We start from the raw sequence: 12,689 nt of genomic DNA, 5'->3' as shown, positions 1-12,689 counted from the left end.
GCTATTATGAATGGAATTGTCTTCCTAATTTCAACCACACTTTTCTCATTGTTGTCATACAGAAAAGCCATTGATTTTGGGGGGTTAATTTTATACCCTGCTACTTTGCCAAAGTTTTGAATTAGCTTGAGTAATTTGGGAGTGGAGTCCGTAGGATTCTTTAAATGCAAGATCATGTCATCTGCAAAGAGGGAGAGTTTTACTTCATCTTTCCCTATTTGGATCCCCTTTATGTTTGCATCTTGTTTTTTTGCTGTAGCTAAGCATTCTAATACTAGATTGAAGAGAAGTGGAGAGAGTGGACATCCTTGTCTCTTTCCTGAGTTAAGAGGAAATGGCTTTATTTTTCCACCATTAAGTATAATGCTGGCTGTAAGTTTGTTATATACAGCCTTTATTGTATTGAGGAATGTTCCATGGATTCCTAATTTTTCCAGAATCTTCATCATAAAGGGGTGTTGGATCTAGACATCACTCTTTTTATCTTATTCGTACTTAAAATATTTTGCATTTGCCAGACATCAGTGGCTCATGCCTGTGATCCTAGCTACTCAGGAGGCTGATATGAGGATTGAGATTTACAGCAGCCCAGGAGGAAAGTACATGAGGCTGATATGAGGATTGAGATTTACAGCAGCCCATAAGGAAAGTTCATGAGACTCTTATCTTCAATTAACCAGCACAAAAGCCATAAGTAGAGCTGTAGCTCAAGTGATAGAGCACTAGCCTTGAGTGAAAAAAGGTAAGGGACAGCCCTGAGTCCAAGCCTCAGTGCATGTGCACACACACACACACACACACACACACACACACACACACAGTTTGCTCTCTGATGAGCACATAATTGCTAAAGGTTTTATTTTTATTAAAACCACTTTACCCAAGTATTTCCTACCAGATAGCATATAATTACATAGAAACAAAAACGTGTGTGCTTGCATGTGAATGTGTGTGTGCTTTTGCACACATGTATGTATGTATATGTATGTGTGTGTTTGTGTGTGTGCATGCATGCTTTATTGTCACAGTACTATGGGTAAGAACTGCATTTCAGCAGCAAAATACAGTTGAGCTAATGCCTCATGTAATGAGCCATTGGTCTCTTGCTGGTTTCCCCTTTTCTCTGATCACCTGGTAGTCAGCCTCCTGGCTTCAGTAATTAGTTTTTGTTTCCTCAATAAAAATGCAATAATTTTCTAGTTGACAATTTTGTTTTCTTTTAAAATATATGTTTTATTGTTATTGTCGAGGGGATTTACAGCGAGGTTACTGTTACATTAATCAGCTAATGAGTACATGATTTTTGAACCATGTCATCCCTTCCCTCACTCACTCTTAGTTTTGTTTGTTTCCCCCCTCCCCAACCTATTACAAATTGTTGGTAGTATTCGGATTTAGAGTATAATATTAGGATACTTTCCTAATATTAGGTATTATTTTATGCCCTGGATTTTTGTAAACTTACCCAAATATTTCAAGTGTATTTCCTTTATGAAAAATAAAAGAAGTTGACAGTTTCTGTAATCACTTAACTAAAACACTGGGAGGAAAAGACTCTATCCATTAAAATTCTAATAAGGATGTTTTGAGAGGAAACCTGCTGCTTTGAATAAAGCTTGACAAGAAATATGTGCTTGTGATTGCAAAATACATTCGACTGTGAACCATTTTAATGGATATTTTGTCAGCAATAAAAATATTTCCTAGAAAGCCAATGAGTTAAACTGGAGCTCAAAAATTGTTTGAGCTCATATTTTAGGATTTTCATATTCAGAATGAATTGTAATCATAAAAATATAAAAATTCAGTGCAATGTTTTGTAAATTATGTTTTAATCACAGTTTTGATGGCAGTATAAGAATATGTGGAAACATAGGCTTCAAGTGCATTTTATATACCAAAGAATTATTAATTGTGGTATATGACCATCTTTCCCCCTTTTTAGTTGTAGGTTTGTTTTTGTTTTGTGGCAATATTGGGGCTTGAACATCACACCCACATCACATCACACATATAAACATCCAGCAGATTTACAAAATACATTTATGTATACACAGGCATTGTTTAGTATAATGAATGGAATAAAGAAATAAAATTTAAGTACTAATATCTTTCTGGTGGAATTTGGGGAGCCTATTAGTTGATTTTGAACAATAGAATTAGAGAATGTACACGAACAGAATAATTAAGGACAAAGTCTCTCAGATCAACATGTATATCTAATATTAACTATACATTAACTAGTCTTATGGCTTTTACTCAGTCTCAACATATCTTGAATACATGGAAAACTATAAAGGTTCTCGGCTTAATGACTGAAGTTAGGAGTTTTCATGGAAATTGGCATTCTCTCTGCATGGTACCAGCTCTCATGCAATGCTGTAGATCAGTTTGTCTTCTGGATGGACAGAGCAATAGGCAGACATAAATGCAGTGGAGTGGTTTTGATTACATCTCAGGGGATGTCAGACAGTGGCTTCAGATGCTGGTTGGGGAATTTAGCAGGGAGACCTGGGGTGATCAGGTCAGGAACACATGATCAGGGACTTCTGGGCTTTCTGTGCAATTCTGTATAGAGACCAAAAGAATCCCCTGCTCATGTGGCCCAGGCACTTCTGCTTTGCTAATCAGCCATACAAAAGAAAGAAAAAGCACTCACTCTGATAGCATTTAACTCTGGCAGGAGCTGGTAGGAGCTGTGGGGGTTTCAGTTATTAAAGGAAAGTCTGAGAAACCTGTTCCAACCCAATTAGCAAACTTCCCCTATGCATTTAGACATGCCAGGACAATTTAAATCTGAAAGACATTTCAAGTGTGTTTATCAGGGGGAAAAATCTGCAATTGTTGATTTTTATTTGCCAAGATACTCTTTCCAAAGCTTTCAATGTTGCAGTTTTACTCTTTAAACCCAATTTATTTCTACCACCTGTTATTTTTCTACCTGTTTTTTTCAAGAATTCATATTTAGACCATTTGATAGCTTTATACAATAGGAGCCTCATATCCTATGGTAAAATTGACTTTGGGTTTGTCAGTTCAACAAAAACACAATGAAAAGTCCACTGTGTGCCGATAGCTATGATATTTATTTTTCCAGGGATGATGCGTGAGCCTGGGTGTTCAAACTCTCCATCTGTTTGTTTAGGAACTCATCCCACTGTTACTGTGGTAATGACAATTGTTTTCCCTCAGATGACAGAAACATGAATTTTGCCCATGGCTTTTAGTGTTCTTTCAATGATATTTTGGGGGCAATTTAGGAAATATAAATTATTTCTGAAGAGTCTTTTGTAACAATGTGATGTTTTAGGTAGCCTTTAAAAAATACAAATATAAAAATTTCTAAATTTAGTGAACCATGTCAGTAAACCTTGATATTTTTCTACTTGGTAAAGCATTACAAATTCTGCAAACATAATAATCTTTGCTAAGCATTTTTCATTCTGGAATTGCTTATTTTTGTTTTTTAGTTACTAAATCACAATCAAATCTGAAATATTTCCAGAACAGGCTCTGAAGGACTTGAAAATTTGCTCTATCTGTAAGTCACAAGAAAGTAAAAAAATAAATTAAAAAATTGACCTGAAAAAATTAAAAAAATAAAATAATACAACATATGATGTTGTGTTATTTTTGTTTTTATGTTTGTTTTAACCACGTCAATGCATCACCTTCCTGGGAACAGGAACTAGAACTAGAATTCCATTCTGCACACTTCTGCCAGCAGGAAATGGTTGATTCATTAGACTGCACATCTGAGAGCATTTGAATATTTATGTGCATTTCTTTTCCCTCATTTACCACCCTATCACAAAAAATTCTAAATTGGAGGAAAATAAAAACAGAAGAGTTTCTTTCAATATTTTGAATTCAAATCTAATTAAATAGTAATTGTCAACAATTTCATAAATTTAAAGGAAGCTTTATGTCACCAATTCAGTCATTCAAGGTCTTCCCACACCAGTGAACACATACAATTAGGAATTTTAATGAACTTGGGTAAGACCCAAATTTAGGAAAAATGAGCCCACAAAAATGACTATTGACAGTTGTCATGCTCTTGGAATTTGCGCTGTGAATGGAATGAAAATATTTGAAATGACTGCTTGTATTGACTTTGAAACCAATGAATGTGGGGATGTTGAATGTTAATGATCGGTATTATACAGGCTTGTTCAGGAAGCTAAAGAAAGAAAGATATTAGTTTTAGCAAGGAGTGAGTGTGGCATCTTTCTTGTTAAAGAATGTTAGAGGGTGGGCTTGGGTGTGATCCAGTGGTAGAGGACTTGCCTACTATGTACAAGGGACTAGGTTAAATTCCTACTACAGCCAGAAAATGAAATAGGTTAGTAATATTTTTCATAAAAATATATTCATTTATAGATTCCAGAAGTACTTTGTTTAAAAAGTTGAAGTCCATCTTTTAAAGCAAGATGCCTTCCCAACTCTGATGTAATTTACACATCTGAGGTATCTTCCTGAAGTCCTAGAATTTCTACTATACCACAGCTCAAGAGCTTCACAACTTCTATGTTCAACCGAGAGGTCTAAAACTTACACATGAGCTTCCCATAACCCTTTGCATCATTTGGTTTTAACATCTTGATTCCCTCTTGGAATTGATGCAGTCTATTTTTTTTTACCATAGTCATTAATAACCAATGTAGCATGCCCCATAGGTACATGACATTACTTATTTTCATATTTTCCACCTTATTTAACATCTCAGCTAACACTTGAGCTTCTCATAACTCTTTCCATTATTTGGTTTTAACATCTTGGTTCCCTTTTGGAATTGATCTATTGTTGGCTACCCAAGTCATCAGTAACCAATGTAATACGGCCCAGTGGGAAATGCTATTTTTTTAAAAAATTTTGTCGGTTGTGGGGCTTGAACTCTGGGCCTGGGTGCTGTCCCTTAGCTCTTCATCTCAAGGCTAGCACTCTACCTTTTGAGCCACAGTGCTACTTCTGGTTTTCTAGTGGTTTATTGGTGATAAGAGTCTCATGGACTTTCCTGCCCAGGCTGGCTTTGAACCACAATCCTCAGGTGTCAGCCACCTGATTACAGGCGTGAACCACTGGCACCTGACTGGAAATGTCATTCTTGATTTCCATATCTTCCTTGTTACTAGGTGTCCTTTAAGGTCAAATTGGTGAAAATGTTCCTTATGAGGGATGTTTCACCTTCTCCCTCAAATTTTTTCTGTGATTCCTTATTTACTGACCTATCCCTTGCAGTTAGACAAAAATAAGCCCTAACCCTTAAGCCTTTGTACATAATGGCTCAGAAAGAATCCCACTACTTACCCAGGCTCTAAATTCAAGCTCTACAACTGAAGAAAAAAAAAGAATCTCACTACTAGTGCTAATAGTCCATGGAGTCATCTAGTAAAATGGTAGTCACCAACTGGAAGTCATTTCTGGGTAAGCTAATGTTCCATGATGCTGAGGCTTAGGATGGTTACATACGCAAGTGTACTCCATGCTCTGGATGAGAACAAGAAGACTTCCAGTCACTGCTTTGCCCAATTAAAACATTACCCATTATGTAAAAATTGAATGTCTGCACTTGTCTTGTATGTGTTACTTATGAGAAGTTAAAGGTGATTTATAAATGCTCACTAAGCAGTTCCCTTGGCTATCTCCTTCCAGGTCTCTGGTGACATTGCCTCTCAAGGCAGGAAGTTCACAGAACCATAGGGAGTAGGCAAGATCACTCATTCAATCACACCATACTGCAAATTCATCTTCCTTGATTCATTGCTTTTTTATTTTTTCAAGCATAGTATATCTTCCTTCTCCATCAGCCTGCACATTGCTTTTCCCCTGGGTAATCTTCCTCTCGGTCTTGAATGTCAGTTTTAATGTCATGTCCTGTAGGAGCTGTCTTTGTCAGTTAATATTTTTTCTCTATTCTAGTATCTTGTTAATTTCATTTATCACATATACCAAAAGCGTTCATTTTAGTCTCAGCTACTTGTTATCCTTTTTATCTTCTGATTTCTCCACCAGATTCTGTGAAGTGAGAGACCATTTTTTCCTACTAGTGTGTTATATCAGGGGCTAGACCCAGTATTTGGAACATAGTAACTGCTCACTAAATATTTGTTGGACAATTATATGAACATAAGGTGCTAAATAAATACTTGGTATTTGATTTATGGACACTTTTATACTTAAGAGAAAAGAATGGCAACCTCTCTCACATACCTCTGTTTTTCTAACATGTGTATTTATTCATTATATATAGGTATCTTTCCTCAAGGATTTCAAGTGTTTATCTTAAATAAGGAGATTTTATTGTTTTTATACTCTGCATGTTATTTTTTATTAGATAAGCTATATCACAGATTTTGGCATTACCTTGCTTAGCACAAAAGCTAGTGTATCATTTTCTTTAAGACAAAGACATTTATTTTTAAATTCCAACATGTTTTAGTACAAAAGATATCATTGGTTCCCTTGGGCAAAACCCACTATAAGTGTCTTAGGATAAATTTGGCTTCCAGATTCCCAAGAAAAAGTAAAACTTCTTGAGAATATCCTTGGGAACAGTGGTTCATTTGAGGTTAGCTGCATTTCAGAGCTAAGATACATGAAAGAACAGAGAGAAAAACATGTTCTTTTCTCCAACAGACAAGCAACTCTTTTTGTTTTAAATTAAATTTTATTGTAAAGTTGATGTACAGAGGGGTTACAATTATATGTCAGGTAAGAGTACATTTTTTTGAACATTGTTACCTCTTCCCTCATTTTCTCCCACTTTTCCCCTCCCGATTTCAACACCCTGACCAACAACTCTTAAGAGCATCATTGTGATTATTTATTATTTTTAAATCAATTTTGAGCTAATCTAAGGATAAACACCAAAATAAAATATATTTACTCAGGAACATCTTAGCACCTCATCTATAATAATCTTGGCACAACAACTAGCATATAGGTACTATTTTAGGTGGAAGTTTATTTCATTTTCAAATCTGTGATTCTGTTCTGACTGACTCCTATTAAATTTGGTTTGTTCACTCCTTCCTTCTTTTCTTCTTTCCTTCCTTTTCCTTCTTTAAATTTTTTTCTTTCCTCTTCTTCTGGTACTGGGGTTTGAACTCAAGGCCAAGGTGTTATTCTTTAGCTTTTTCACTCAAGGTTGCCACTCTACCTTTTGAACCAAAGCTCCACTTTTGGCTTTTTAGTGGTGGTTAATTGGAGATAAGAGTGTCTCAGACTTTCCTGCCAGAGCTGGCTTCAAACCATGATCCTCAGCTGATTTGTTCTTTGAGTAATAGCTTCTTTTTTCCCAGTTCTGAGTATCTTTATCCTCTGGAATTGTGGTTTCTGAATGCTAAGACCTATGCATAAATTCACTTCATTGAATCATGGGCTTTACATGTGATTTGAAAATGCATTCTTTTCAGTGATGTTTCACCCCCACCCTCCCTCTCTCTCAAGACAGTCACTTTACTGTAAAAAACAATTTATCAAATAAGACTCATTGAAGAATCTAGTCTCTGATAATGTAACCTTGACAGATACAACCATAACCATTTCTAGTGTCTGCTTCCCTGAGTTTTAATAACATTTTTGGAAAGTAAGCAAAATTTCTATTTGTTTTCTTCTTTATCCTATCAGCTTTTGCTGTGTAACAAATCACGGTAGTGGCTTATGACAATAGTTACTACTATTTGTTTGCATCTGATTCATGGTGGACTGGGAAGTAATGGTCTGCATTGGCTCAGAACCTTTGTCAAGAATGATTTGACTCTCATACCTGGCAGTTACTTCTGATCCAGACCATTTGTATTCACATGGCATCATATAGGGGACCTCTCTCCTCCATGTGGATGCTCTTTCTCCATCAACTAGACCATGCTTGCTTATACAGTGGTCTGATCCTAAGGTAGCTAGGGGTGAGGGCTTTTGAAGCCTTGCTTATGTTTTGTTTTCTAGTGTTTCATTTGACCAGGGGAGCCACATGGCCAAAATCTAATTGAAGCATTAAAGGAAGACCTTGATAGGTGACAAGACACGATCACCTGGCAAAAAACTGTGAACTAGGAATGAAAATGTGTACACCTCTGCAACCTGCTATATACATGTAAGGGCTGGAGGCTGCTAAGAGTTGAGGTCCATGTTATAATTACAACCAAGCACATTCTGGGATAGTTACCAGAATGATCTTTTTTTATTGTTGTTGTTGTTTTTTGGGTCCGGTCGTGGGGCCTGAACTCTGGGCCTGGGCACTGTCCCTCAGCTCTTCAGCTCAAGGCTAGCGCTCTACCACTTGAGCCACAGCGCCACTTCCGGCTTTTTTCTTTTTGCTTATGTGGTGCTGAGGAATTGAACCCAGGGCCTCAAGCATGCAAGGCAAGCGCTCTACCACTGAGCCACCTTCCCAGCCCCCCCAGAATGATCTTAAGAAGTGGATGTAGCAGGAAAAGGGGGAAGAACCTGTGTCCATTTGAGGAAACACGAAATATGGAGGGCAAGTTAGACTTGATGGAAGGAACACTTTGACTTTATTGTGTAAGAGTGATATATGGGTGAAGGGAAGAAAGTTTCTAATATGTTTAGGTATAGTAAGTATCTTTAAATGGATATATTGTAGACCCAGAGTGGAGCATGAGGTGGGAGAAGGCTACCAAGTTTGATGGTGTAGACAGAAATGAAGGTCTATCTGCCAGGCTTTCTATTGATGCATTTATTTATCTCTTATTTAATTCTTCTCACTCTAGATTACTCTCCATTCCTGTCACAACATTAGTGGTTCTTTGTTAAAGGTCACTTTCAATGTTAAACAATGAAAGCACCCCCTTCCACACCATGAACAATCATGTCTCATGGTCCATTTATGGGCCACTTACCCTCTCCACACCTTTGGTGTTTTTGGTTTGCTTTTCCCTCATTTGCCTGCTCAATCCCCACATCCTAAGTCTGTTTCTATACTTTGCACTTCTTTGTGGCTGAATGTATCTGCTTCTGAGGTGTCATTTGAGAGCCCTTGGCTCTCCAGCAGCGTTTGCTTTTATATTTCCATATCCACACACATCCATTTATTACTCAGTATTTCCACTGACGTGTCCCACAGGATCTCTCAACTCAACATGACAAATGTAACTTATTAGTTTTCTCCCTTCATACTCACTCCCTGTTTTCCCTTCAAACATACTTGTTATTTTGAAATGATAACACACTTGTACAGTCAGCTGAAGTCTATTTCTATGCATAGTATTGCCTTCTTGCCACTTTCTCTCTCATTATGTGTAGCTGATTGTCAAGCCCTGTAGGTTCCTTGTCTACAGTGCTTTCATCTCCTTTTCTGTGGATTCCTGCTCTACTGCTGCTCTTTTGATTCTCTTTATCCATCACCCTTATATAACTAAGTTTCTTTCTTTGAAATTTGTGAAGGGTGACCACTCCTTTTCTTTTTAGATAGGTTAGTACAAGCTGGCCTTGAACTTACTTACCATCTTCCTGTCTCAGCCTCACAGGTGCCAGGGTTATAAACATGTTCCAATGTACCAGACCTTCCCAACCATGCTTGTGTTGTGTGTGTGTGTGTGTGTGTGTGTGTGTGTGTGTGTGTGTGTGAGAGAGAGAGAGAGAGAGAGAGAGAGAGAAAGCATGTGTGTGTATTTGTTGAACTCAACCCCTAGCACCTGTACTTACTATGTTGCTAAGAAGATGGTCTACCACTTAAGTTACACTTGCAGTCTTTTTTGCCTGAGTTTTTATTTAGGTAGGATTTTGTGGTGTTTTTATTCACTTGTTTATAGGAATGCAATCTGCCTGCATATGCATCCCACATAGCTGGTATGAAAGAGCATGTCACTGATTTGTTCAGACTGAGACCCACCAACTTGTTGCCTAGCCTGGTCTCAAAATATGTTTGTTCTTATTCCTGCATTCTGGGTGGCTGAGATTATAGGTGTCTACCACTGTGCTTATCAACAAGTCATTTGTGTGTGTGCGTATGTGTGTGTGTGTGTGTGTGTGTGTGTGTGTGTGCCAGTTCTGAGGTTTGAACTCAGGGCCTAGGCACTGACCCTTACGTTTATTCTCAAGGCTCTAACCACTTGAGCCACAGTTACACTTCTGACTTTTTGGTGGCTAATTGGAGAAGAGGGTCTCATAACCTTTCTTATCTAAGCTGGCCTCGGACCTCAATCATCAGATCTCAGCTTCCCAAGTGGCTAGGATTACAGGCATGAGCCACCAGTGCCCACCCCAATCAACTTTCAAGACAAATATTCAATCGTACCACTCTTCTTAGAGATCTTCAATGACTCATGTTTTCTTATATGATGAAATACATCACATCCACACGGTCTACAAGATTCAACACATTTATATTTTCAGCCTATTATTTCTGTTATGTCATGTCTTCCTATGAATCTTTTCTGGTATCTGACTCTGAAATTGAGATGATAGAATAGACCTGTCACTCATTATCACTTGCCACATGCATTAATCATGTACATTATCTCTGTACAATATAACTGTATGGTTTTAGAGGTGGGAAAGATGAATAGGATAATTAAATATGCCTAGGACACAAGTGTGAAACCATTAGGTACTTCTGAAGAACAAATGAGAGAAAAAGAGGAAGGAGCAAGGAGTCAGGGTGACAGTGGAGGCATTAACATACATTTCCTGCTCTGCCTGCAAAGAAAGAAATTAGCAGACTCACTGAGTGGAGAGGTCCAGTCCACCCATCAGGTTCACCCACTGATGTGTATGGGTCTCAGTCTGTCAAAACTAAATGAGAACAAGCATTAGCAGCATCCATCTCCACTTCATTCATCAAATGTCCTTCTGGTTGTCACCTGAATCTCAGATAGAAATGGGGTCAGGGAAAGAATATGCTGACTGCCTAGGAAGCATAGTCCAATCTTCAGGGAGGTAATATTTCTTATAAGTCAATTGATTTGGTGGTTAGATTTTTAAAAGTGAGTTTGGGCAAAATGAGACAGCTTCCAAAAGAATAAATTTTATTATATTCTTATAAGGTGTTTGGTGTTATGAGTAAATCTGTAGCCTAAGCTGACTAACCAAGATAGTGCCTTCTGGAAGCTCTTATTTGGGCCTATAATTCTGTGTTCTGTATAGGAACTGTCCTTTTTCTCCATGATTGAATTTCTCTTTTCTGTATTAAAATATATATTATGCCAATTTTAGTACTGTTTGTTTGGCATGAAATCTATCCACTTTGTCAGTATATTTGCTTCATCAGTCTAGCTGTCCATCCAGATGTACATGTATATAAACAAAAATTCAACAGTTCATCTCTCTGATATTATCTAACAATTAATCAAACTATCTATCTGACATCTATCTATCTACATTTATCTATCTATATATCTGTCTGTCTGTCTGCCTGCCTGCCTGCCTGCCTGTCTGTCTGTCTGTCTGTCCATCTATTTACCTATCTATTTACCTATCCATACAAAAGTCACATAACAAGCAACTACCATGCCAGCTCACCCTGGCTATATAAAGGAATTTCAAGACTGATATAGCAGATGACTACTATTTGTTCCTGCTTCTACCTTGATGTTTTCAGAGTAGATTGCCATGTCATGTGCATTTGAAGTCAATGAGGTCTAGAATGGGGTTTAGGAAGCCTGAGTAGGCAAGGGGAGAGGTGATAGATAAGACCCCAGAAATCTAAGGCATGAGACTATTATAAACACTTATATACCAATAAAGTGGATAATCTAGAGGTAAATGTGATTTTCTGAGACTGAATGAGAAAGAAATTGAAATTCTGAGTAGAGAAATAACAAGCAAGTAGTTTGAATCAGTAAAAAAAAATCTTCCACCAAAGAAAAGGCCAGGATTTGATTATTTCACTTCTGATTTCTACCAAATGTTCAAAGAACTAATACCAATTTTTTCCAAAACTTGTGAAATTGAAGTGAAGAGAATACTGTCAAATTCATGTTATGGGGCCAGAGTTACCCTCACACAGAGGCCAGACAAGGATATAAATGAAAAGAGAACTCACTATAGGCCAGTATGAATGCTACAAGTTCACCCAAACTCTTGGATATCATATTATGGTTTTATGGATTTTCCACAAATATAACTTCTCATTTTTTCCTGATGACTGAATTTTTGAATCTGCTTAGAGATACAAGTGTAACCTCATGGATGGATTGGGTCAGCAAAATTGTTGGCCCAGTCAAAATGATCCAATGCCACAGAAATTCATCCTCTCTAGAGAGTTCTTTCACTATTTTCTCCTTTCTGATTTTGTGTTGATTCCAGGTCTCTTAAGACAATGTCCTTCTAATAACCACATCTGCCTTTCATTTACCCAAGAGAATTCTTTGCAAGTTTGAGAACTGAGAGTGAGGAATGGATTCAGATTTGCTTTGAGTGATATTTATTTATTCTGCAAGGAAAGTTTTGAGAGTTTGCCTTCTGTTAGGAATCCATTTTATGAACAGCCAAAAATTTACATCCTTCCCAAAATATTTCCAGACTTCCCCAAGCGGAGCATCATTTCTTGTTCTTGTCTTCTTTAATTTCAGTATTCAAGCTTGTCATCTGGCTGTGTTAGCTTTCTATTCTGTGACCAAGTACTGAATATTATGACATTTATTAACTACTTTCATCTTCTAGGCAATATCTAACACAGTCCAAGGTACGTGGAATTTTTAAATAAATTATTGTTAAAATTAAAT

Source organism: Dipodomys ordii, unplaced genomic scaffold (genome assembly GCF_000151885.1).
Source record: "Dipodomys ordii isolate 6190 unplaced genomic scaffold, Dord_2.0 Scaffold9, whole genome shotgun sequence".
NCBI lineage: Eukaryota > Metazoa > Chordata > Mammalia > Rodentia > Heteromyidae > Dipodomys > Dipodomys ordii.
Note: the sequence above shows the minus strand (reverse complement) of the source record.